Below are 24,615 nucleotides of genomic sequence, written 5' to 3' on the forward strand. Positions count from 1 at the left end.
AAAGGCAATTTTCATATGGAAATAAGGGACCAGTGTAAAGAAACCTCAGATGTCATGTGTCTGATTCTTCTCTCTGCTTGTATAAGGGTTATGATTAAACTGAAAGCAGGCAGTTAGGAATTAAATGAAATCATTTCTTCATTGAGAGCAGAACCAATTCATCGAGCAATATTCCAGCATGAGCCCTTGCAGGCAAAACATCTGATCCTGCTGGAACAGCAGTCTGTTGTACCGCTTGAAATTGGTGAAGTGTAAAATGTAGATTATGGTAAGATTCAAATGCCTTCACACCAGTCACTTAGAATTTAATTGTCTTTGATGCTACATGTGCTCCTTTGTACTGCATTTAGCAAATATATAAAAGTATGAGAGAGGAGTACCCTTAGATCAAGCCTATTTTTTTCCTTTAAAAATCCCAAGTTGTTCATTTTGCTGAAACCATTAATTTTCTTCAGATGAGTGTATTTCTGTGTATGATCTGCCCAGCTATGAAATGGATATATTTCTATCTCTTCTGAAAAAAATTGACATCAAAACACATTGTCGGATTTTACCTTACACCAGCCTTTAACAGCTTACTTTTGAAATGTTCTGCCTATGATGTCTGTAATATCTTGGCTATGTTTTTTTTAATTATTATTCAGCTAACACTATTTTAATTTGTCAAAATCACTTTGGGTGCTAACTTCATTTTTTGGTTGCATATACTTTTTTTAAAAAAAATACACTGTCCTCCAGACTTAACAGCTTAAATGATGTGGGAAAAAATAACAAATTCATATTCTGATACATGATAGAATCTATAGTTTAGGGTATATTTCTTGTCATGCAGTTAAGATTACATGGTCTCTGTGTGTTTCTGTCCATGTGTGTGTGAGAGAGAGATTGTGGGGGGTTGTTTCAAGGATCATCCATGTAGTTGTCTAAAGTGTATAATGAGTGGGGAAGGAACCCTTGAAAGTTTAAAAGTGAAGATGCCTTGCAGAGATTCTTCGGCAGAGAACTTGTTACTCACTGTGCAGTAATTAAGGTTATTTCCATAGCAACGTTATCACTTCAGTAGCAGAACACTGAGATTGTGTGTGCATGGTAGTAAAAGTCTCTTTCTAATTTTGGCACATTTATTGGGCTCCCCTATTCAGCAAGGCTCATTTTTTATCCTCACCCAATTGTACGATGATGAAATAAAACCTGGCTTTGTTGTGAGGGCTTCCCTCCTCAGACAGTAGCAGTGTGGAGCAAAATCATACACTTTTGCTGAAATGCAATGTTTTCCAGTCTTTTTCCTTTTTCTCTTTCTTCTTCTTGCTTGAAAAAGATACTTTTTGGACCTCAGCTCCTGAGATTTCACAGCAAACAGGGCCACTAGGAGTTGCTTTTCTAACCAAAGACTGTGGTGTTGGTGATTATTATGATGACTGAATTCTCAGGTAGAATCATAGAGTTGGAAGAGACCTTGTGGACTATCCAGTCCAACCTCTTTCTACCAAGAAGCAGAAAAATCACATTCAAAGCACCCCCAACAGATGGCCATCCAGCCGCTGCTTAAAAGCCTCCAAAGAAGGTACCTCCACCACACTCCGGGGCAGAGAGTTCCACTGCTGAACAGCTCTCACAGTTAGGAAGTTCTTCCTAATGTTCAAGTGGAATCTCTGTTTCTGTAGTTTGAAGTCATTGATCTGCATCATAGTCTCCAGGGCAGCAGAAAACAAGCTTGTTCCCACCGCCCTATGACCCCCCCTCTCATATTTATACATAGCCATCATATCTCCTCTCAGCCTTCTCTTCTGCAGGCTAAACATGCCCAGCTATTTAAGCTGCTCTTTAAGCAAACTTCTAGGTAGACTAGAAGCTTGTGATTAAAGCTGCTCACAATGTGCCTAGCCAAGTTTGTCTTTACAGTTTCTTTTCATCTTGGAAAAAACAGTCTTTAAAAATACAGTAACTGCTTTAACCAGATATACTTTGCTGTTGTTAAATGGCATCAAGTTGGTTCTGAGTTATGGTGACAGTATGAATAAGAGACCTCCAAGTTACTGTATCCTCAATAGCTCTACTCAGGTCTTGTGGATTCACGGTCATGGCTTTCTTGTTTGAGTCCATCCAGAATGCAGTCTTTCTCTTTTTCTGTTGTCCTTTGCTTTATGAAACATCATCATCTTTTTTAATGAGTCATCTCTTCTGATGATATGGCCAAAGTACAACAGTCCCAGTTTAGTAATCTTAGCTTCTATGGAGAATTCAAGCTTGATTTGCTCTAGGACCCATTTATATGTAATCGGCAGGTACGTTATCATAAAGGTAAAGGTAAAGGTTTTTCCCTGACATTAAGTCTAGTTGTGCCCGATTCTAGCGGTTGGTGCTCATCTCCATTTCTAAGCCAAAGAGCCAGCGTTGTCCGTAGATACCTCCAAGGTCATGTGGACTGCATGGAGCACTGTTACCTTCCCACCAGAGTGGTACCTATTGATCTACTCACATTTGCATGTTTTCGAACTGCTAGGTTGGCAAAAGCTGGGGCTAACAGCGGGAACTCCCCAGATTTGAACTGCCAACCCTTTGATCAACAAGTTCAGCAGCTCAGCAGTTTAACCCACTGTGCCACCAGGACATTTCCATACTTTTGCATAATTCAGATTTATAGTGGTGGAAAGATCTTAAGAAGACTGAATGGAGTAAGAGTTATTTCTGTTTTCTTCAGCCACAATATCCATCCACCCCACACACAAGTTTAGAAACATTGGAAGAACAAATCCCAGCAGTCTCAAGAAAAAGCAGAGAGAAATAGCTGCAGGCTGCATATTGAATAATAGATATAGTTTGTCCCTGAGTCCTCAAAGCTGAATGTGTTCATTTTTTCCAGAATTGTCAAAACTGAAAAAGTCCATAAAATGTACAAATAGCTGTAAAAAATAAATATCTTGTTCCACATCCAAATCTTAATTGTTTAGTTAATGAGCTCATTAGCTAAACAACAAGGTAGAGTAAGACTTTTGTAACGGTAGAACCCATATTTGTGGATTCACTTACCTGTTCTAGGGAGGAAATGGTTTCTCTAAGAATTTCCTAGCTCCTCCAGTGTTGTGTTGGAAGACCTAGAAAATTCTTATAAGAAGATACTTCTTGGGAAATTTCTAGGTCTTCCAATGGAACATTATAGTATGTTGTGACCGAAGTGTGGTAACGTAATGGTGTTCAGTCATGTCCGTGCTTGCACAGTCTGGCCAGGAATGTACCCCCCACAGATAATAATTTAATTGTAGGCCACCCTATCATCCTAGGGGGACTCAAATACAGAGGGCTTACTGTATATCCATTATTAGTGCCTTAAAGGTTCATGTTCAGAAAAGAAAGGAAAGGCGCCAAATACAGTACAATGGTAGTATATGGAGCACTCATAGAATAGCATCGATGAAGCAACTTTTGTTGCTAATGAATTCTGAAGATACAAAACCAACAAATGTATAAATAAAAAGCCTTCAACTGAATGGATTGTTTAAAAAATCTATCTTTCATTCCATAAAAAGGAGAACACATAAAAAATATCAAGAGCTCAAATAAACGTTTTCATTTTATTGCCAAGAAGCAAAAAACAAAACAAAACCGTACAGTATGTGGGCACAACATTCAGCTGCTTCCAATACAATGAAAAATTCATTTAGTGGATTTACAGCAGGGCACCTAAGATAATTTGCTTGCCATGGCCTCCAAAGCCTCTCTTGCTGCTTGACTTGGCTCTTTAATTAGAAAATGAAACCTATTGGACAATAAATCATTTTTTCACTAGATTGGAATGATTAACAACATTGCATTACAAACCAGATTGAAGAAAACAGATTCTTGGCTTGGATCCTATTGTTAGTCTTAACTAGAGTAGATCCATTGAACCCAGAAGAGTTGCCTATGTCTTGACACACCATTCAACAATTGATTCAATGGGTCAAGTCTAGTTAGAACTAAACAATAGGATTTAGAGCACAGTCTTTTAAAAATTCTTCGGCAGTTCTCTTTGTTCCATTTCTTATCACAATGATCCCTTGCAGTAGATCACTCTGAAAGAATTTGAGTGGACCAAAATCAAATAGTGAGTTTAATATTTTAGGGTACATGTACACTATGCAATAAATGCAGTTTAACACCACTTTAACTGCCATTGTTCATTGCTCAGGAATCATGGGAGTTGCAGTTTGTCATAACATAAACACTCTTTGGCAGAGAAAACTAAAGACGTTGTAAAATGACAACTTCCCAGATTCCATAGCAATGAGCTATGGCAGTTAAAGTGGTGTCAAACTGTATTAATTCTATAGTGTAGATACATTTTAGTTGGCAGCTGAATTTGGATATCCCAGATTCAGGGGTTTTGTGACTTATGATCCAAACATTGTTTTTCCTGGTCAATGACATTAAATGGAACTCTCCTATCAATTCATCTCAAAGTCAGTGTTTTCAAGTGAAATTAACGCATTAATTTCACAGGGATACTGAATACACAGTGCCTTAAAATTTTTATATAGCACAGGCTACAACCTGTTCACTCTTCTCTGGGGACTTCCATGGGACTCCAGAAACTTATAATTTGTTGTGAAAACTGTTCCATCTTCTTGGTTGCATGAAATGACAAATGGGATGAGTACTATGTTCATTCTCTATGGGAGGGGGCTTATCTCCTTGAGAGCTCATCTACTTACTGTAATTAACTTGTCTGACTAGTGAAGATTAATATACGCACCTGACAAAAGCCTCTCTCTCTGCACAGTAGGGGAAACATCAAGGAGGAGACCAGAAGCCAAACTGTTCCTAGAAAAAGCAGGTGTCTTGGAAAGACTCATTTGGTGTAGTGCCCACCTGTCCTACACTGGGACATAGATTCTTGGCTTCTCTTATGGAGAAAAGGCTGACTGCTATTTAAACTAAGATTAATGTGTTCCCTGTTAGCTTTTCTGTTGGAATGGTACTATCAAAACCAAGTGATTTTCACTCAATATGGATCAAATCCAGAGATCTGCCCATGGAGAAGGATGGGAAGAAGCTAATTTGTCCCACTCTAGTAATCTAATGTGTGCTTGAAGTGTTTAATGCTTCATGTGCCTCTGTAATTTTCTGCAATATTCCTTCTCCCTTAGTCCTTCTCATCTTCATTGCCTGATGCTGCATGAAACATTTTCTAGGGAAGATGCTAGAGCTGTTTAAGGCTTTGTGCGTCTCTCTCCACCTAATTTTCTACAGTATTCCTTCTCCCAGATTAAGGGGGGTGGGTGGTGGTGGTGGAATTTATTGTTTTTTTATTTGTCATACACCATACTTTTTATCTATGTATATTTATAGCTCTCCATCCTGGAAGCCAAGCTTCTGCCTTTCTTTTTCTTGGGTTCCAACCCAACCAGTACTCAAAACAACAGTTCTGCAAAGCCTTACTGGTCTCTGGGAAACAACTTGGGTGAGAACATACCGTAGGAAGATGGCTTATATAGATTGGCTTCCCCTTATGCAAAAGTCTTGGGGTCAGAAGCATTTTGTTTTGGGGTCCCCCCCCCCAGTTTTTGTAATACTTCCACATACATATTGAGATATTTTGGAGACTAGACAGTTATTTATGTTTCATGCACTCCTTACACATAGCATGAAGATTTTTTATTGTGTCAGAAGTGACTTGAGAACATACTTCAGGTCGCTTCTGGTGTGAGAGAATTGGCCATCTACAGAGACATTTCCCAGGGGACGGCTGGATGTGTTACCATCCTGCTGAGAGACTTCTCTCATGTCCCCTCAAGCTAGAGCTTCTTTTTTTTTCGTGTCAGGAGCAACTTGAGTTGCTAGCAAGCTAGAGCTGACAGATGGGAGCTCACCACATCTTGTGGATTTGAACCAGCAACCTTCAGGTCAGCAGTCCAGTTGTCACAAGAGTTTAACTCATTGTGCCACCGCGGTTCCTAGCATGAAGATAATTTTATATAATTTTTTTTTAAAAAATTGCATGAAAAAGTCTATACATTGAAACAACAGAAAAGCAAAAGTGTCACTCTCTCAGCCACCAATGTGGATAAGTTTGGAGCGGATCTACTCAAGTGATTAAGAGGCTGGTGAGATGCCATCACTTTATATAACTTGTTTATATACATGGCAAAAAGAAAATTTGTTCTGATCCCTAACTTGTCATCAGCTCTGTTTGATTACCCTTGTGATTACAATAGTCTTGGGAATACAGTCAAACAAACATGATAATCAAAGTACTTCTGTGCATATCCACACACAAGAATATACAGATTCCAAAGGCATATATTCTCTTGCCAAATACTTATGAATCCTTGCCATCCATTGAAAAGTGGGGATGGGGGAAAGCACAAGAAAAACAGAGGAAGTGGGAGACAAAGTCAAGACTTCTATATTTTTGAAATTATTCCATTAGACTCAGGAGGAATTCACTGAGAACACAACAAATCCATGAAAAAGATAATGGTCAGAACAGATGAAATCTGCTTGTCCCTAGTTTCAAAATGGCTATATTGATTGGGAAAGCCATCAAAGTGAAGTTGGAAGGCATTTCAGAGTCTCAGGGTGCCTTGTTTTGGAGACTGCAGGAAGACCCTGTAATACAATATGGATTTTATGGACAGTAGTACACTTTACTCCAGAACTGATTGTTTGAGGGTGGGTGGCAATGTCGTTATTCATTTTGATTGCTTGCAGGGGAGGGCACATTCCTTTAGCCAGACCTTATTACTGAAATATTGTTAACTATGAAGACATATAAGCACCATGTGTTTGGTGTAACTTGCTCCCAAGTAGGTGTGCATAGGATAGATTTCAGACAGCCTTTATTATTCCTGGGAGATCTCAGTGAGAAAAGCTACCTTAATATTTCTTTGTGTTTGACCATGAAGCTCATGTTGGATTCTTCCTGAAGAGACTCAACTAAGCAGACGTCTTCATGGTCCAATTTTGCATGGCCATTAAGAAGGTGGGCTGGATCAACCCTAATCTAGTCAGATCCCACCTCTTGCTCCTAAATGCATGATTCATTCAGGTCAACAGACTACGTATATATATACAGCTATATTCTGGTTTAAACTTTGTACACTTGTTCACAATCATATATATTAGGTGGTTAAAAAGAAGCTCTTTGACATTGGCCCCAGTTCTCCTTCTGAGTAGCTGCATAATATTAAAATATTTATTACCAGTTTCAAATTCCCACTGCATTTTAATGGCTTTGTGAAAAAGAAGCAATGGGACTTGTGGCCTCATTATTTCAGAATTTATGCTACTTGATTTGCTCTTCCCATTCTGCTTGGGAGAACTAGGCCTATCCATACAAAGAAATATATTTTTCATTACTGTGAATGTTTTTTTCCCCTTTTATTTTACATAGAATGTATAGCGAGTGGTGGGAATTTCTGGAAGCATATAAGGTTTATGGGATTGTTCAGGATCTATTGAAGATTAAAAATGACAGGGAAGCCAAATGAGTCTGTGTTAACTTTGTCTTGTTAAAGGGATTTGTATAGCTGTCTGCTGTGAAAGATAAGACAAATGGGATAGTCGTTGACCAACTGAAAAGTTTGAGACTGATATTCATTGACAGATGTTAGAATATAGACTATGATCTTCATTCTCTTTCATTTTAGCTCTTCATAGCAAATGCAATTTATTTATTATCAGGTTGAATAAAAGCAGAAAGCCATGGCCTGTGGCAAATATAATCTCTTTTTAACCATTTCCCTTGTTATCTCACTATATATAAAAGATTCTGTAGGTCAATTATATGAAGCAGTTGTTTTATTTTAGAAGTTTTTTATTCCAGGGATTTTGATGTTTAGGGTGAGGTGGAAAGAAAATTCTGACTAACTATTCAAATATTCATTCCAGGCTATTCTGTGATATTTCTCCAACAATGAAACAAATCCTTTTATTATTCACTTAGATGATAGTACCATGGAGGGTGAATCTTGCCACATGAAATGTGACATGGTTGAAACAGGGAGGTATTTAAGGCAGGAAAGGATAGGTGCCAATTTGATTTGGAAACATTAATGATTCTAAATTAGTCCACAATTATGGCCATCATGTATTGAAAGGTAGCTCACATTTAATTCATTTGAATGAACTGTTTGTTCATAGTCAGTTGGTAAATCCATGATTCTGGCCAGAATGCTGCACTAAGAGAATATGGTAGTTGCATTATGTGGTGCAGGACTTTGAAATATGCACTTTTTCAGAGATTTTATGATGTTGGTGAATCAAGGCAAAAAGAAAGGAAGAAGGAAGGAAGGAACAGGAGGAAGAAAAGGGGAAAGGAGGTCAAGAAATACTGTTAACGATAATAGTAATTTTTACAGACCAACTGGCTCCTTTAGGAGGTGAGATGCCTTCTTAACATTTGAAGTATTTAAGCAGAGACTAAACAGCCATCTTATCATGATTATGTACATGGGTGATGCTGTTCTTGCAAGATTCCTGTAATGAGCAGCGTGTTGTTTGAGGTGTCTTCCAACTTTGACATTTTGTGAGTCTATTGTTTTTGTTATGTGCTTTCAAGTTGATTCCAACTGGTTTTTGTAGACAAAGCCTTTTGCCTCCCTCTGAGGCTAAGAGATTTCTCCTGCTCAAGGTCACCCTGTGAGTTTCCATGGCTGAGCAGGGATTTTTGGTAATCCTGAGTAACCACAAACCCCCAAATAACCATCTTCTGCTCATCTTTAGATTATCATAGCATACCACACCACATTTGCTTTTATGAATGTGTTTAAGTTTCCCAAATAATGGTCCTCACAATCTTGAAAACAAGCTGAACTTCACAGTCTAGTGCAGGCACCCTCAAATTCTGACCCTCCAGCTGTTTTGGCCTCCAATTGCCAGAATTTGTGACCATTGAACAAGGCTTCTGGGAGTTGCAAGCTCAAACAGCTGGGGGGGGGGTGTGGCAGAGGTCAAGGGTCTGCTTCATGTTTTGTTGATCTGTTTCATCTGGGTCACAGCAAATGTGCCTGAAGCAAATGAAGTAGATCAGATCCACAAAATAGTAAGGTAGTTGGGAACCAGCAATAGTTAGCAGAGCCAGAAACTTCAGGACCATGGACAGCAGTAAGCAGGCCCAATGCTTCCTTAACCTTTTTTTTATTTTTATTTTTTACTGAAAATGAATTTGAAAGGAAAACTGTTTTGTTATGAAGTGAGTAGTAGCCTTGTAGATAAGTCACCTATCATCCAAGATGAGAAACTCAAAGAACAGGGGGATTTCATGAGTAGTTGCAACACCTAAGGTCCAAAGAGGAACATTTTGCTTTTAAAAACTCACCATATCTTGATGACTTGTCATTTTTAAAAGGTATGGTATAGCATGGTATAGTGCAGTGGTTCTCAACCTGGGGTCCCCAGATGTTTTTGGCCTACAACTCCCAGAAATCCCAGACAGTTTACCAGCTGTTAGGATTTCTGGGATTTGAAGGCCAAAAACTTCTGGGGACTGCAGGTTGAGAACCACTGGTATAGTGGTTTGAGTATTAGGCTGCCATTGGAGACCAAGGTTCGAATCCCTACTCAGCCATAAAAATCATTGAGGGACCTTTATTTGTTACAATATTTATTTATTTACTTTATTTTTATCCTGCCTTACATCCCATGGGGACTCAAGGTGGCTCACAATTATATGGCACAACTCAATAAATTTAAAAACAGCAAACACAAAAATTAAAAACAATTAAACAAATTTCATGGATATAAGTTAAAATACAATCAAGACATAATAAATCTAATTAAAATTACATCTAAAACTCATAATCCCCTTGGAATCTTATCCAAACTCCCCAGCAGCACACCTCTCATCCTCCCCCAAATACCTGCTAGCACAGAAATGCCTTGACCTGTTTGCAGAAGGCAATCAGGTCTGGGGCCATCCTGGTCTCTCTTGGGAGGGAGTTCCAAATTCTGGGAGCAAGTCACACACTCTCAAAGGAAGGCAATAGCAAAATCTCTTCTGATCAAATCATGTGAAGAAAATCCTGTGATAAGCTCACCTTAGGGTTGCCATAGCTCCAAAACAAATGAGAGGCACACAACCACTGTCCTATGGATGTGGATTGCAGCTATTTCATGTTATCTCATTTTGTGAGATACATCTTTGTAGTTTACCTCTTTAAATCACTCCTAGGTCTCCTGCTATAATTTATGTTGTTATGTAACTACAACTGATTCCCACTTATGATGACCCTAAGATGAATCTTTTTTGACTTATGGTGACCATAAAGTAAATCTGCCTGGGGCTGAGAGTATGTGACTTACTCAAGTCACTCAATAGGATTCTGTGGCCAAGTGGAGAATCAAACCCAGGTCTCCAGAGGCATAGTCCAACCCTCTAACTACTACATTAAGTTGCCACTAATTATAAATAGTTGACTGAAGGAAGAAAATAAGGTTGGGGTACAGTGACAATACATGGGATACAAAGATCTTCCAAGATCTCTCAGAATCACAGGAACCAGTTGATATCAGTCAAACTCTCCATCAAGCAGAGTATTGGCTATAGCAACCGTTTCCCAATGTCTGAGACAAGAGTCTTACAAGAAAAAATAGTGATACTGTGTTTCCCCGAAAATAAGACAGTGTCTTATATTAATTTTTGCTCCCAAAGAAGTGCTAGGTCTTATTTTCAGGGGATGTCTTATTTTTCCATGAAGAAGAATTCACATTTATTGTTGAACAAAAAAATGAACATTTATTATATACCGTACAGTAGTTGTCATCACAAACCAGTATAACCAGACAAACTGTGAATCCTATCAAGAATTTCTTATTACTACCATTATTTCCATGTACAACTGGTATGTACATTTAGCAATCCTGCATGCTCTGGTGTTCTGTTTGGCAGGCACTGGGCATGCTTCCAAACAAAAACTTTGCTAGGTCTTACTTTCGGGGGAGGCCTTATATTTAGCAATTTAGCAAAACTTCTACTAGGTCTTATTTTTCGGGGATGTCTTATTTTCAGGGAAACAGGGTAGGTTCCTATACCGCAGAAAAGAGAGCTGTTCAATGTGTTTCAACAAACTTTCTTTCCAAAATTAACAACATGCAATAAAATGTAAGAACTGGGCCAGAGAAGCCTTGCATAAGTCAATGAAAACATTTGGAAGTTTCCGCAGACATCTTGAAAACGTCTTTAAAAATGCATGTAGGGGTGACTTTCTTCACCATCCTACACTTTCCTTATGATTTTTATTATGGTGGCCACTGGCCAAACTTATAAATCAGTGCTTCATTAACAAGCCAGGGGGACTGATGAGGGAAGCTTTTCTGGTTTTGTTGTTCATGCATATTCAGTAAGGAATTCTAGAGTAGCTGTTGTTCATCTTGCCCATTGTAAGCAGGCACACAGCTGTAATTGGATTGGCTAAAGTAGAATTCTTTTCTTTCCCAATTCAAGCTTTACTGCGGCGTTACTGCAGACACAGTTGCAATACAAAACCAATGCTCTGTGTTTCTCCTTCATGATCCTCCTAATGATGATTTCAGAAAACATCCTGCTATGAAGAAGGCTACAAGGAAAAGCTAGTTGGGCTGGGCGGAAGTATGCCCACACTTTTCTCTTTCTTTCTTTCTTTCTTTCTTTCTTTCTTTCTTTCTTTCTTTCTTTCTTTCTTTCTTTCTTTCTTTCTTCTGTACATATCGTGGACTGCACCTAGACTTTCTACATTCAAAGAATATGTTCTCTTACTAGGTTATAACAAGAACCTCATTCCACACTTTCCTTGGATTCGATTCATTAATTCTGTCCAGTACAGTCCTCTGAAGGTAGCATCACAATTTTGGAAACATCTAAAGTTTGGCCCAGAAAATATGTGTTTAGAATATATTTGCAAAGATTTGACAAAGAGTGACTGGTATTTTTCTTTTCTGCTTGTTTACCTCTTCTATCATTTCTCCTTCTCCCTTCTGCTGATTTTCAGTAGAGCTGAGATCCATGCTGGAAGACTGTCAAACTAGGATCATGAAGTTCAAACCCCTGATCAATTATCAAACTCACCTTGGGTTAATTACTTCCCTTCACTTCAATCTAACATATATTTTGTGTTGATCATTTTGACTGAAAAGTGAAAGAGCAATTTTGTGTGTGTGTGTCAACAGTGATGTGAGAAACTGCAAGTTGCTTCTGGTGTGAGAGATTGGCTGTCTGCAAGGACATTGCCAAGGGATGGCCAGATGTTTTGATGTTTTACCATCCTTGTAGGAGGCTTCTCTCATGTCTCCACATGGGGAGCAGGAGCTGACAGTAGGAGCTTATCTGTGCTCTCCCATAGATTCGAACTGGCAACATTCAGGTCAGCAACCCAACCTTCAAGTCAGCAGTCCTGCCAGCACAAGGGTTTAACCCATTTCACTACCGGGGGCTCCACAGAGCAATGTAGCAGTGCAGTGTAATAGTGATAAATGTGTGTCAGTAAAAATATTTTTGTTGCTGTGTTTAAAATTTTATTTTAGTTTTTAAAGGCCTTTTAAAACTTAAAAGCAATTACAAAAGTCAATTACTAAAAGCTAATTAAAACCCAGTTTGTATTTGTTTCCAAACCAATTTGAGTCAGTATTTCAATGCTGTAGTATCATGGTGAGCATCTTGAATAAAATTATCTTACGGTAATATTTAGAAGTAAGTTCTTAACAAATACAATTAAAATAATTTAGTGAGGTTGAAATACTTATAAGTTAATGATGTTTTGAATAATTTGTAAGGATTGGCATGGATTAGCATTTGGACACAGGCAAAAAAATTCCATATCGACAACTTCAATGACAGCTCTACAGATAGATTGGTGTTTAAACATTCAGATATAGTCTGTTATAATCTCCACTGAGAAAGTGATGTTCAATTCCTTATAAGTCCTATTTCTCCTGAGGACTATAACTTTTTTTTAAGCATCAACTGATTTCAGTCACAGCTATTACAGGCTGCCTTTTATCTTAGCTTGTATTTATCCAGATTAACCAAGTTTGGTTTGTTCAAGTTTAATCCATTTAGCTCCATAGATTTTGAATTATGATTACAGTCAGCCCTCGACATTTTTAAGTTTAACTTTTGAAAATTTTGTTATTTACAAATTTAAATTATATGTTCTTGCAAGGAATCTCTAGGTCTTCTGGTATGGCTGTATGGTCAGTGTCTGCCCTATACAGACCAGAGGGCCACCCTCACCTAGCAATGGCCAATTCAGTGACATCACAGAGGACTCTTCACCTAGTAACAACCTTTGTGGTACAGACAGTCAGACACACATATATAATGGATTGGCTTTGCTAGGTGAAGTGGCCCTCTGTGATGTCACTGTAAAAGAAAAGTGACATGTGTGAGGGGAATGGAGAAAGGAAGGAAAAAGCTGCAAAGAGAGCGATGTTGTCATGATGACATTGTGAGGTACGTCCTCTCAGAGCTGGAGAAGGAAGAAAGGGGAGAGGAAGGGAGGAAAAAAGAAAGAAAGATAGGAAGCTGGGAAAGAAAGAAAAGGAAAAGGAAAGGAGGGAGAAGAAAGAAAAAGGAGGGAAGGAAGGAGGGGAGGAAGATAAAGGAAAGTGGGAAAGATAGGAGGGGAGAGAATGAGAAAGACGGGGTGAAAGCAGAGGGGCAGGAACTCCACCAATACCCAGGCAAAGCTGGGCAATACCTGCATTTGTGTGTGTGTGTATAGAAGCAGTGGTTCCCAAGCTATGATCCGTAGACCACCAGTGGTCCCCAAGAACTAAAATATGTTCTACGGACTCACTATTACTGCACCATTGCAACGAGAGCAACTGGTCTTGCGAAATCCTCTTATAGTGCCAAGGCTTATTAAATATGGTTCTCAGCCTGTGGGTCCCCAGGTGTTTTGGCCTTCAATTCCCAGAAATCCTAACAGCTGGTAAACTGGCTGGGATTTCTGGGAGTTGTAGGCCAAAACACCTGGGGACCTACAGATTGAGAACCACTGTTCTAAAAGTTATCTTTTTTGGACAACATTTCTCAGAACCTACCAGCTCACATGGCCACTTCGAAGGACAATGTTATCTGTCATTTCTAAGAGTTCTTTGATTTGTTCTTCAGTCTGGAAGGAGTGGAACATGTCCAATGGTTTCTTTTCTAGGTAGAGTGTTTTTCCAAGTTTTGAGAGCATTTGGAGCATAGACAAGCTGTTCTTCTATCTAAGACCTGTGTTTTAGCCCTGCTTGTATCATTTCACTATTTCTGATCACAGCAATTGTACAATTAGAATCTAAACTGTGTCTGATTTAAGTGCATTGCCAGTTTGGAGTTTTGGTTTATTTATATATTGGGGTGGCTCTTACTCTGAGACCCTAAACTATAGCTTCCCTAGTGTCAATTCAGCAATGTGTACATATCACAACAACCCAGCATACCACTCCATTTGAACTTGGTTTAGAATTGATCCTCACATTTGCAATCCATTCCTATGCAGTGCTTTTCTCTTGATCTCTACACAATATTCTTTAGTATGTACTCCATAGCATTACTTCAGAATTCTTGTACATTTATTTTAAGAAAGGGAAGCCACAGTGCATAATGTATCTCTTATATAGGGGAACATTGAGTTTTGTGTGGACTGAATGGAACCATCCTGTTCCCTTTATGTGTATGTCCCACAAAAGGCTTCAGCCGTTTTGTGCCAGTTTCACTTCTTTTTAAAGAAGATGGACCTGGCCACCATGATCTCTAGAATAGCATGGTGTAATAGTTTGAGCATTGGCCAATGTCTTTGGAGACCATAGTTTGAATCCCCATTGGGCCATGGAAAACCACTGGGTGAGCTTAGGCAAGTCATGCACTCCCATCCATAGAGGAAGGCAAAAGCAAAAACCCCTCTGAATAAGTATTGACAGGAAAAACCCATGACAGGTTCACTTGAGGGTTATCAAAAGTCAACAATGGCTCGAAGGCATACAGCTACCCTATTCATATTGCCCTCTGACTGGTAATGCTCATAAAAGTAGGTTTTGGACCAAGATATCTGAAGGACCTCCTCCTCCTATCTGAGTCTGCCCAGAGTTTAGGTTCTTTAGCAAAAGGCCTTTTATGTGTGCCACCAGTCTGAGAGATTAAATTAGTAACTACATGAGGTCTTTTTCTGAAAGAGCATTTCAATTATGGAAGGGAAATATGGCTTATTGAGCTTCTAACAGTCAGTCAAAACTGTATTATTCTGTGTAGTGTTTGGTTTAAAAATACTTTTCAGCTCTCTTTTAAGTAATGTTTTACTTTGTTCTTCTTTTTATGCAGCAGAATTTTTGCATATCTCTTTGGGCGCCATGATGGTCAGAAAAATAATTTATAAATACATTTTAATGAACCTATTATTTTTTCACTATGATGATTATGATTTATTATTAATTTGACTTCTCACTGACAACCTAAACAAACTCCATACAACACAATATAGTAACACAACACATCTTCCTACAACTTAGCAGGGTATTTTTTGTTTAACCAAAGAGGTAATTATACCGGTAGTTTCCAAATTATATCAATGAGTTGTGTTTGGTTTTTGTATATCTTATTTAGGATGACTGGCTAAACAGTGTTTCTTTAAAAAAGGAACATTGCAACACACTGAAACTTGTCAGTGACCTGGATGTGCCATTTAATTAGCTTCTGTTCTGTGAAATATGAGACATGGGAAATAATTTTGAATTCTGAAATCCCAGATCATATGAGAAGTACATGGTTCTGTCATGTCCCATTCCTATTATTAGTTGAAGTGTTTCTGGTGTTATATCAGAAAATTTGCATTACCGTGAAGGAGCAAGAAGGAGAGAGCAAGAAATAGAGAGAGAAGGCAAGCAGCAAGGAAATAATGGCTAGGGTAACCCAAATGTTTAATGCATCGCTTTGCATGCCATTGGTCAACAATTCCTACCATCCTTAGCTAATGATTGAGAAAGCTGCAATGTAAAATTCAACAACATCTAGCTGCTGTTGTGTGCTTTTAAGTTTAATATATTGTTGAAGGCTTTTACTGCCAGACTCATCAGGGTGTTGGTGGTTTCCAGGCTGTATGACCATGTTCTAGCAGCATTTTCTCCTGACGTCTCACTCATATCTGTGGCTGGTATTTTCATAGGATCATCTGAAGATGCCAGCCACAAATGCTGCTAGAACATGGCCATACAGTGCAGAAACCACACAACACCCTAATGCTTTTAAGTTGTTTCTGACTCATGGCGACTTGATCACAAGGTTTTCTGGGACTGAGAGTATGTGGCTTACCCAGGGTCAGCCAGTGGGTTTTCATGGCCGAACCCTGTTCTCCAGGGTCATAGTACAATGTTCAAAACACTACATTAAGCTGGCTTTCGTGGTTCCCGTTATTCCCATGCCTGATGTAGTCCAATACTAGTCCACTGTGAGCCTACTGAAATATCATAGGTTTATCAGTTCCTAGTTACACAAATTGTTGCACTCCCATATTAGTGATCATTAATAGAACCTCCTAAAGGCTGACTGTTCAGAATGGGAAAGTCAAGGGTTTCGATGCTTAGGGTGGCACATGTAGCCCCATTGGTTACACACATTTTGCTTCTTTCTCTGGAGTCATAATGCTCCAAATTACAAAGATTCTTAGTTTGTCTTGCAGTTTCCAATTATTTATTATTTATCATGTCAGGAGTGAACTGAGGGTACAGTTATAATGTATTTAAAAAACACACAAAGTCAAGAACTTGACATTATACTATATTTCCCTTGACCAGAAGCTGGCCACTTGGAGTGCCTCTGGTGTCGCTGAGAGAAGGTCCTCCATTGTGCATGTAGCAGGGCTCAGGCTGCACTATAGCAAGTGATCTGTGATCTGCTCTTCTCCACACTCGCACGTTGTGTAGCCCCATTTCTTAAGATTAGCTTTGTATCTCGTAGTGCCAGAGCACAGTCTGTTCAGCACTTTCCACATTGCCCAGTCTTCTGTGTACCCAGGAGGGAGATTCTCATCTGGTATCAGCCAATGATTGAGATTCCTGGTTTTAACCTGCCACTTTTGGACTCTCATTTGCTGAAGTGTTCCTGCAAGTAGTCTGAAGATATTAGGAAGCTATTTCTTGATTTAAGGCATTGGCTTGCTGGCCGATATCCGAACAGAGGATGGGCCGGAGATGCAGTTTCCTATGAACAGGCAGGAGAAACCACAGCAGACTGGCTACAGAATGAGAAGTAAGCACTAATATCGTCTAGAACACTGAGATGCCAAGGACAGTGGGAGCTAGAAATATCAGTACGATGTACAGCCTCTAGAGCAGGGGTCCTCAAACTTTTGAAGCAGAGGGCCGGTCCACAATCCTTCCAACTGTGGAGGGGCTGAATTATCATTTGAAAAAAAATACAAACAAATTCCTATGCATACTGCACATGTCTTATTTGTAGTGCAACAACAACAACAACAACAACAACAACAATGAAAGAACAATACAATATTTTAAAATGAAAACAATTTTAACCAACATAAACCAATCAGGATTTCAATGGAAAGTGTGGGCCTGCTACTGACCAATGAGATAGTCAAGTTAATTAGGATTGTTGTTGTTGCGTGCCTTCAAGTCATTTCAGACTTTGGCCGAGCCTAAGTCTAAAATTAATTATTTATTTACTGCATTTATTTACTACATTTATATCTCACCCTTCTCACCCTGAAGGGGACTCAGAGCACCTGTATAATACAAGCTATTATATTATTAGCATAGCACAATATTAGCATTATATATTACTATATTGAACTATACCACTAATTATACTATTATATAGTATGTAATATATAACATATAATTAATATTATTACATGGTATTATTATTAGTATTATATTGTATAGCATAATATTATTATCAATATTATATGTATATGCAATATATTATATTATTTATTTATTTCGTGTCAAAAGCATTGTACATTTCAAATAATGGAAATAGAAATAAAATTTAAAAAAAGAAAAAAAAGAAATCACAAGCAACTAAATAGTTTTGGACCAAAAGCGGGCGACAGCAACCGCATTGTCTGTAGCTTTAAACAACTCCTCCTCCGTACATGAGGCAGGGCATTGTGGGCAAGCATACATATGCGGAGTTGTTTGTTCAGCTCCACAGTCGCACAAGGTGGAGGATTCCTCCAGGTAGTGCCACCTTGCCAAGTTGTCTTTTGATCTGCCCACTCCGCTTCTGAGTCTGTTCAGGGACTTCCAAGTTGCCCATTCTTGGTTTGCCCCTGGAGGAAGACCCTCTTGGGGGGCCATCCAGTTTGAATTGCCAGGTTTAGCTGCCCAGAGAGACACACTTGCTGCTGCTGGAGGAACATCAAGAGGAGTGGTGGTTCTCATGAAGCCCTTCCTTGATTTGAGTCTGGTGGGAGGAGGCTGATAGTCATGCAGTGGGTGGCTTTCACAATGTTCGACCTTTTTTCTCTCACCATTAGCAGCAACTTCCCGTCGCACGTCAGGAGGGGCAATGCCAGCTAACTTGTAGAGTTTATCAACAGGTGTAGGTTTAAGGCATCCCGTGATGATTCTGCATGTTTCATTCAGTGCTATGTCCACCTGCTTTGCATGGGCAGACTTGTGCCAAACAGGACAGGCATACTCTGCAGTTGAGAAAGACAAGGCCAGGGCTGATGTTCTTACTACTTGTGGGTCTGCACCCCATGCGCTGCCAGTCAGTTTCCGCAGGATGTTATTGCGTACAGCTACTTTGTGCTTGGTGTTCATGCAGTGTTTCCTATATGTTAGTGTTCGATCTAAGGTGACACCAAGGTATTTAGGATGGGAACAGTGTTCGAGCTCTTGGCCTTCCCAAGTAACTTTCAGTTTCCTGTTGGTTTCGCGGTTACGTAGGTGGAAAGCACACACTTGTGTCTTGGAAGGGTTCGGCTTCAGGTGGTTCTCTTTGTAGTAGCTGGAGAGATCTTTCAAGGCATTGGTGAGTTGCTTTTCAACTGTTTCAAAATCTTTTGCTTGATTGGATTGGATTATATTATTAAAACTGATATAAAATATTATATTATAAAACTGAGGGCAGGGGCCAGGTAAATGACCTTGGAGGGCCGCATCCGGCCCCCGGGCCTTAGTTTGGGGACCCCTGCTCTAGAGCATGTGTGAGTCAATGCCTCTGGTTTTTAGGACTAACACAAGGACTCAGATGCAATGTCTAAAAGGTAATACGAGCCTCCTGCTGAAATGGGAAACATATCTCCTTCCAAATGTTGTGGAACTGCATCTCCTATCATTATTATCTATTAGATAGCTATAACTGATTTAAATTGCAGATCAAGAATATCTGGAGGACCAGAATTTTCCCAGCACTTCCATATTGCCTAGTCTGGCTGTGAATGCAAGTCAGCTATCCAAAATGTATCCAAAATGCTATTCAAAATGCATTTGGACAAAGAAATCCAGAAATACTAGAGGACATTAAACAATTCTACATGTTGCTTTGACTCCCCTTTGGGGAGATTACGTGGGGTATAAGTGATAATAACAACAACAATAATAATGTTTTCCAATTACATATGGGAAAGGGACATGTTATAAATTTGTTTTGGGATCAGGATAGGAATATATAATATATTTGTATTGTCTTCGTGGACTGTTGGTAGCGCTCCCCCCCCCCCCCCCTAAAAATCCCAGACATACTAGGCAAGTGATGGAATGCTGTGATACTAGCTTTTATAGAGAAAGAGATAAGAGCATCAGACAATAAAAAAGGAACAGCTTAGCATTATATTGTTCTTGAAATTTCTTAGTAGGTTGTATTTGTTCTTAAATAGGAATATTTCAGAGAACAAAGAAGAGTGAATTTGAAAGAAGAGTAACGAAAGGGGTAGATTGCCAGGTATGTTTTTGGCAATGCAGAAAAGAAGCTGAAGGAAGGATTGGTTATTGGCTGAGAAGAAAGAACCTGCTGTCTTACTTGTGTTGGACAGTTATTATTTCCTGCAGGGAGCATCTGTTGTGAGAGTTCAATGTTCTGAGAATAAGCTTGTGAGAGAATCAAAGGGAATATTTCAGGATTCTCTTGAGTTTACAACTCCTACCTGGAGTAATTTTGTTGTTGTAGAAAAAATGGTTTTCCAATTCAATTTTTTGAAAGTGCTGAGCAATATGGTATTAACTTTCCAGGTCTCCTCACTCCCAAGGCATCACTGCTAAGATACTTCTTAAAGACATATCAAACTAGGACTGTGCAACCAATTTGGTTATTCATCCAAGAAACAAGGTGGATTGGACCAGTTTGAACAGTTTTACAATTGTTCCAGATTGGATTGGAATTTGTCAATTTACTTCTGGGGTAGCATAACACAATCTGAAAGTGATTTGTAATGATTTGGAGATCTGAACTTTAAAACAAGTGCTAAAAAGTCAGATAGTGCACTTTTAACATGACCTTATAGGTACTACAGATTGATGATTGTTGTTGTGTTCCTTCAAGTTCTTGTTGTCTTGTGGTGACACTAAAGTGAACCTATCACTGGGTTTTCTGGAGCTGAGAGTATATGACTTGCCTGGTGATTTCAACCCTGGTCTCCGAGGTGACAGTCCAACACTCAAATCACTATGCCACACCAACATGATTAATAATGTAAAATAATGGAATTTCAAGACAAAATGTATGAAAAGCAGTATGATATAGTGGTCTGAGCATTGCATTGCAGCTCTAGAGACCAGCGTTAGAACCCCTGGTTGACTAGAAGGCACAAAACAACAAATTTCACCAGCATCTTCCAGTTTCACTGCTTATGGGGAGGGATTGCGTGATTATATCTAATCAGTTCCTTTGTTTACAATGGCTTAAAAAGGACCAGGACTTTTATAGGAGCCTAACTCAAAAACATCTCAAGTTGCTTGTGTAAAATTGGATTGGATATTTTCTCTTGTGAGGATCTATCATGTCTTTAAATGTTATGCAGGTGTTATAGATATATCTGGCTACCAAGTACAGCCCAGTGAGGGCAAACTGGTGAACTGGATCTCTGAAAATCAGTTTCAGTTTGGTGTCCAGATCACAACAGTTTGGAATCAGTACAGTCCCCTTCTACACAGTTGTATAAAATTCACATTGAACTGGATTATATTTCAAATAATGCAGTTCAAGGGAGATATTGTGGATTATCTGCCTTGATATTCTGGGTTATATGGCTGTGTGGAAGGCCACACAGATTGAATTAGGGCTAGTGTTAGGCTCTGGTTAAAATTATGTCACTGAATCCTTGGCTTACAGAGCAATAAATAAACGAGAGAGGCGGTCTTTTGCGTGCAGTTTACTTGGGAGTAGATTTCAGTGAACTCAGTGGAATTTATGACTGAGTAAAATGCATAGGATTGGTGCTAAAAATGATGCATGTCCTATATAAATAAATATATAATAATAATATTTGCAATGAAAAGGACACTAGTCTATAAATTATAGAATAAGTAAAAGAGATTTCTAATGGTTTTAAAAATCTTCAGAATCATGGGGAAAATTATAAGACTGCACTCAGATCCTCAGCTATAAATGTGGATCTAGTGGTATCCATTCAATTACTCTTGTTGTTCACTGGCACAAGTGAGATCCCAATCAGAACAGACTGTTTCTAATCAAGTTTAATATTTCCCTGGTGAGCCTTTATAATCTCTTAAACTCTACTGTGCTGCAGGGTATCAATTGCATTTCAAAATTACAAAAGTTCTTAGAGTGTGATAATATAGTTCTGCTAAATAGTTGCTTACATTGAGCAAATGAAATACTGAAAGGTTATTATGCCATTTAATTCAAGATTGGCTTGTGGTCATTTGTGTATGGGGTAGTAGTAATGAGGGTAATCATACATACCCATGTCTGTACATGTTCACTTAGATAGTTCTGTATCAGATCTGAATAAAGGCAAACAATATAACTCATTAATTTTTCATCTTGATCTTATATGCTAACCAGAGCTAACATTGATTGAGATATTCTGGAAGTTGTAGTATCAGGACAGAACCATGTTGGTGCATTATTCCGACATAGAAAATTGGTTGGGAGAATATTTAGCTTCTTTGCTTTAAAATAATACTATAAAGACATGGGGTGAAATTGTGTTGGGATGGGAGAAAATTGGGGAAAATTTCTGTGATAAAGAGAATGTTTTGCTTTGTGAGAAGTCTGTATTTAGGCAGCATATATTTTGATGACTGCTGTATTGTTTCAACAATTGCAATGGAATACATTCTTTCAATATGCATATATTGGAAATGTGAATAATATTGATGTTTTATTGATTTTAAAGATTAACATTAAGTCAGAATGGAATCTTTTCCTCTTTCAAATGATGGACATACAATAGAGGAAAAGGATGAAGATGAAAATTTTTCTGAGTAAAGTTGGAATAATTCAACACTACCTAAACTGAAAGAATGGTACTTGAAGCTGTTACATTTCATAAAGAATGTAAATAGGGAAATTGTTTGTTTTGGTTAGTGAAAGGTTGCTAATGACAGTTAAATATCTGAAAACCGTGGGGTTTTTGCGGGGGGGGGGGGGGGCAATGAATTTGTTATTTTGGATTCTGATGTTTAGAGTGTATAGGTTATTGAAATAAGGGAATATCTCAAAGTGTTTAGAAAGGAAGGTATGAACCACTGAATACACATATAACCATCAAAATGAAGGCTTGAAATTGGCTTTCCCCTCTTTTTTTCTTTTGCTCTTTCTTTTTTCCCTTTCTTTAATTTGTGGAATTGTAATGTATATTTAAACCTCTGGATAAAGATAAAAAAGAAGAAAACTGTTTAGCTTGCAAAGAATTAATTAACCCAGAGAGGCAGATGAGAAATTTGTTAGCATTTTCAGGCACATATGTCTAAATGCACATTTTTTTGTACATTTTTTGTCTATTATATGTTGTTTTAAGACAAATGTTTCTATTTTGGTATCTTTCCAACATACATATTTTTGCAATTCTCGGAAAAATTATTTATTTGGACTACAGTTTCCAGAATGTATTCCTGTTATAGTCCCTGATTAGGTCTGCCCAGCCCTAATTTATTGATTAGGTTTTCTCAGAACTTTAGCCCTGGCCCCGGCCCTATAGTCTGCATTTTGTACAAGTCCTTGCCCTGCCCTATTGAATCTGAACATGCCTACCACATCCTAGTTTACTGGTTGTTGATGTTGGTTGATGTATTTTTATGAAGTTTTTACTCTGTTGTTTTTAATTATTTTAATTAAATTGTTTATGAGTTGTTATGTTTTAATTGTGTTTTAGCTTGTAATCTCTGTTTATGCTGGGCTTGGTCCCCATGTAAGTTGTCCGAGTCCCTTTGGGGAGATGGAGATGTCGTTGATGTTGTTGTTGTTGTTGTTGTTGTTGTTGTTGTTGTTGTTGTAGATGATGACTCCTGGAACCTGGCATTAGCATGATCAGTAGGCATACTGACAGGAAAGCATTCTGGGAATGTAGTCCAAAAAAAAAAACCTCTCCTAAATGATGCATTATCTTTGTGTAAAGGTAAAGGTAAAGTCTTCCCCTGATGTTAAGTCCAGTCATGTCTGACTCTGGGGGTTGGTGCTCATCTCCATTTCTAAGCCGAAGAGCCAGCGTTGTCCATAGACACCTCCAAGGTCATGTGGCCAGCATGACTGCATGGAGGGCTGTTACCTTCCTGCCAGAGTGGTACCTATTGATCTACTCACATTGGCATGTTTTCGAACTGCTAGGTTGGCAGGAGCTGGAGCTAACAGCGGCTGCTCACGCCGCTCTTGGGGTTTGAACCTGGGACCTTTCGGTCTCCGGCTCAGTGCTTTAATGCACTTCGCCACCGGGGCATTCCACATTTCTGTGTTCATTTCTACTTACCACCTCACCAGATAGGGGTTTCCCCCCTCCCTAGCGTACTTTCAGCATACTGCAAGGATGGAGTCTGATGGAGCCAATGTAATTATGCAAGGCTACTTCCAATGGGGCTCCGTTGAGCTCTGTCCCAGAAGTGTGCAAGCAGTGTGCTAAGAGGGAGTCCTGAGGAGATGGGTGACTAACTGTCTCCTAATTGAAGGAGGTGGGGACAGCTGGGAAACACTGTGGGATGGCAGCCCACAACACACAATGGTAAGGGGATGAAACTGGGTGCTATGCCATGGTTTCACACACTGTCCCCTGCTGTCCCCAGAGTTCTGGACTTCCATGTGATGAGTTCTTCGACAACAGCATCTATTCTACTTCCAAGCCTCCTGACTCCTGCTCTTGTCCCCACAGGAGCCTAATACCAAAGGTAGAGTTCACCATCTATAGTGCTGCCCTCCACAACTGAGCCATCCCTCCCTACAGGCACAGGGTGCTACCAGAGCATAGGAGAGATGCAGTATTTCCCCTTTCTTTGTAGGTTTAATCTTTAAAACAGTGATAGATAAACCAACTCTTCCAATTGTTTCAGACAGATTGCTTTTTTCCTCTAGCATTACACATCTAAAGCTTTACTTGATACATTTCTACAAGAGAGTTTGTCTTTGATCCACAGAAAGAAAGGCAAGACTGGCAAGAGACGAGCTCTTTTCTCAGTTGTCCTTTGACCCTGCCTCAATGTTTTTACTGCTCCTAATTTACAGTATAATCAAAATACATCAAAAAAGAAAGTTTGAAACGCATA

At 39.0% G+C, this 24,615-nt stretch overlaps 1 protein-coding gene across 5 annotated transcripts in view; it reads left to right on the forward strand.

Annotated features, from left to right (window-relative positions):
• Positions 1-24,615, forward strand: part of mtus2 (microtubule associated scaffold protein 2) — a 423,984-nt gene that overhangs the window by 44,700 nt on the left and 354,669 nt on the right. The gene's annotated exons all lie outside the window — the stretch shown is intronic.

Source organism: Anolis carolinensis, chromosome 3 (genome assembly GCF_035594765.1).
Source record: "Anolis carolinensis isolate JA03-04 chromosome 3, rAnoCar3.1.pri, whole genome shotgun sequence".
NCBI lineage: Eukaryota > Metazoa > Chordata > Lepidosauria > Squamata > Dactyloidae > Anolis > Anolis carolinensis.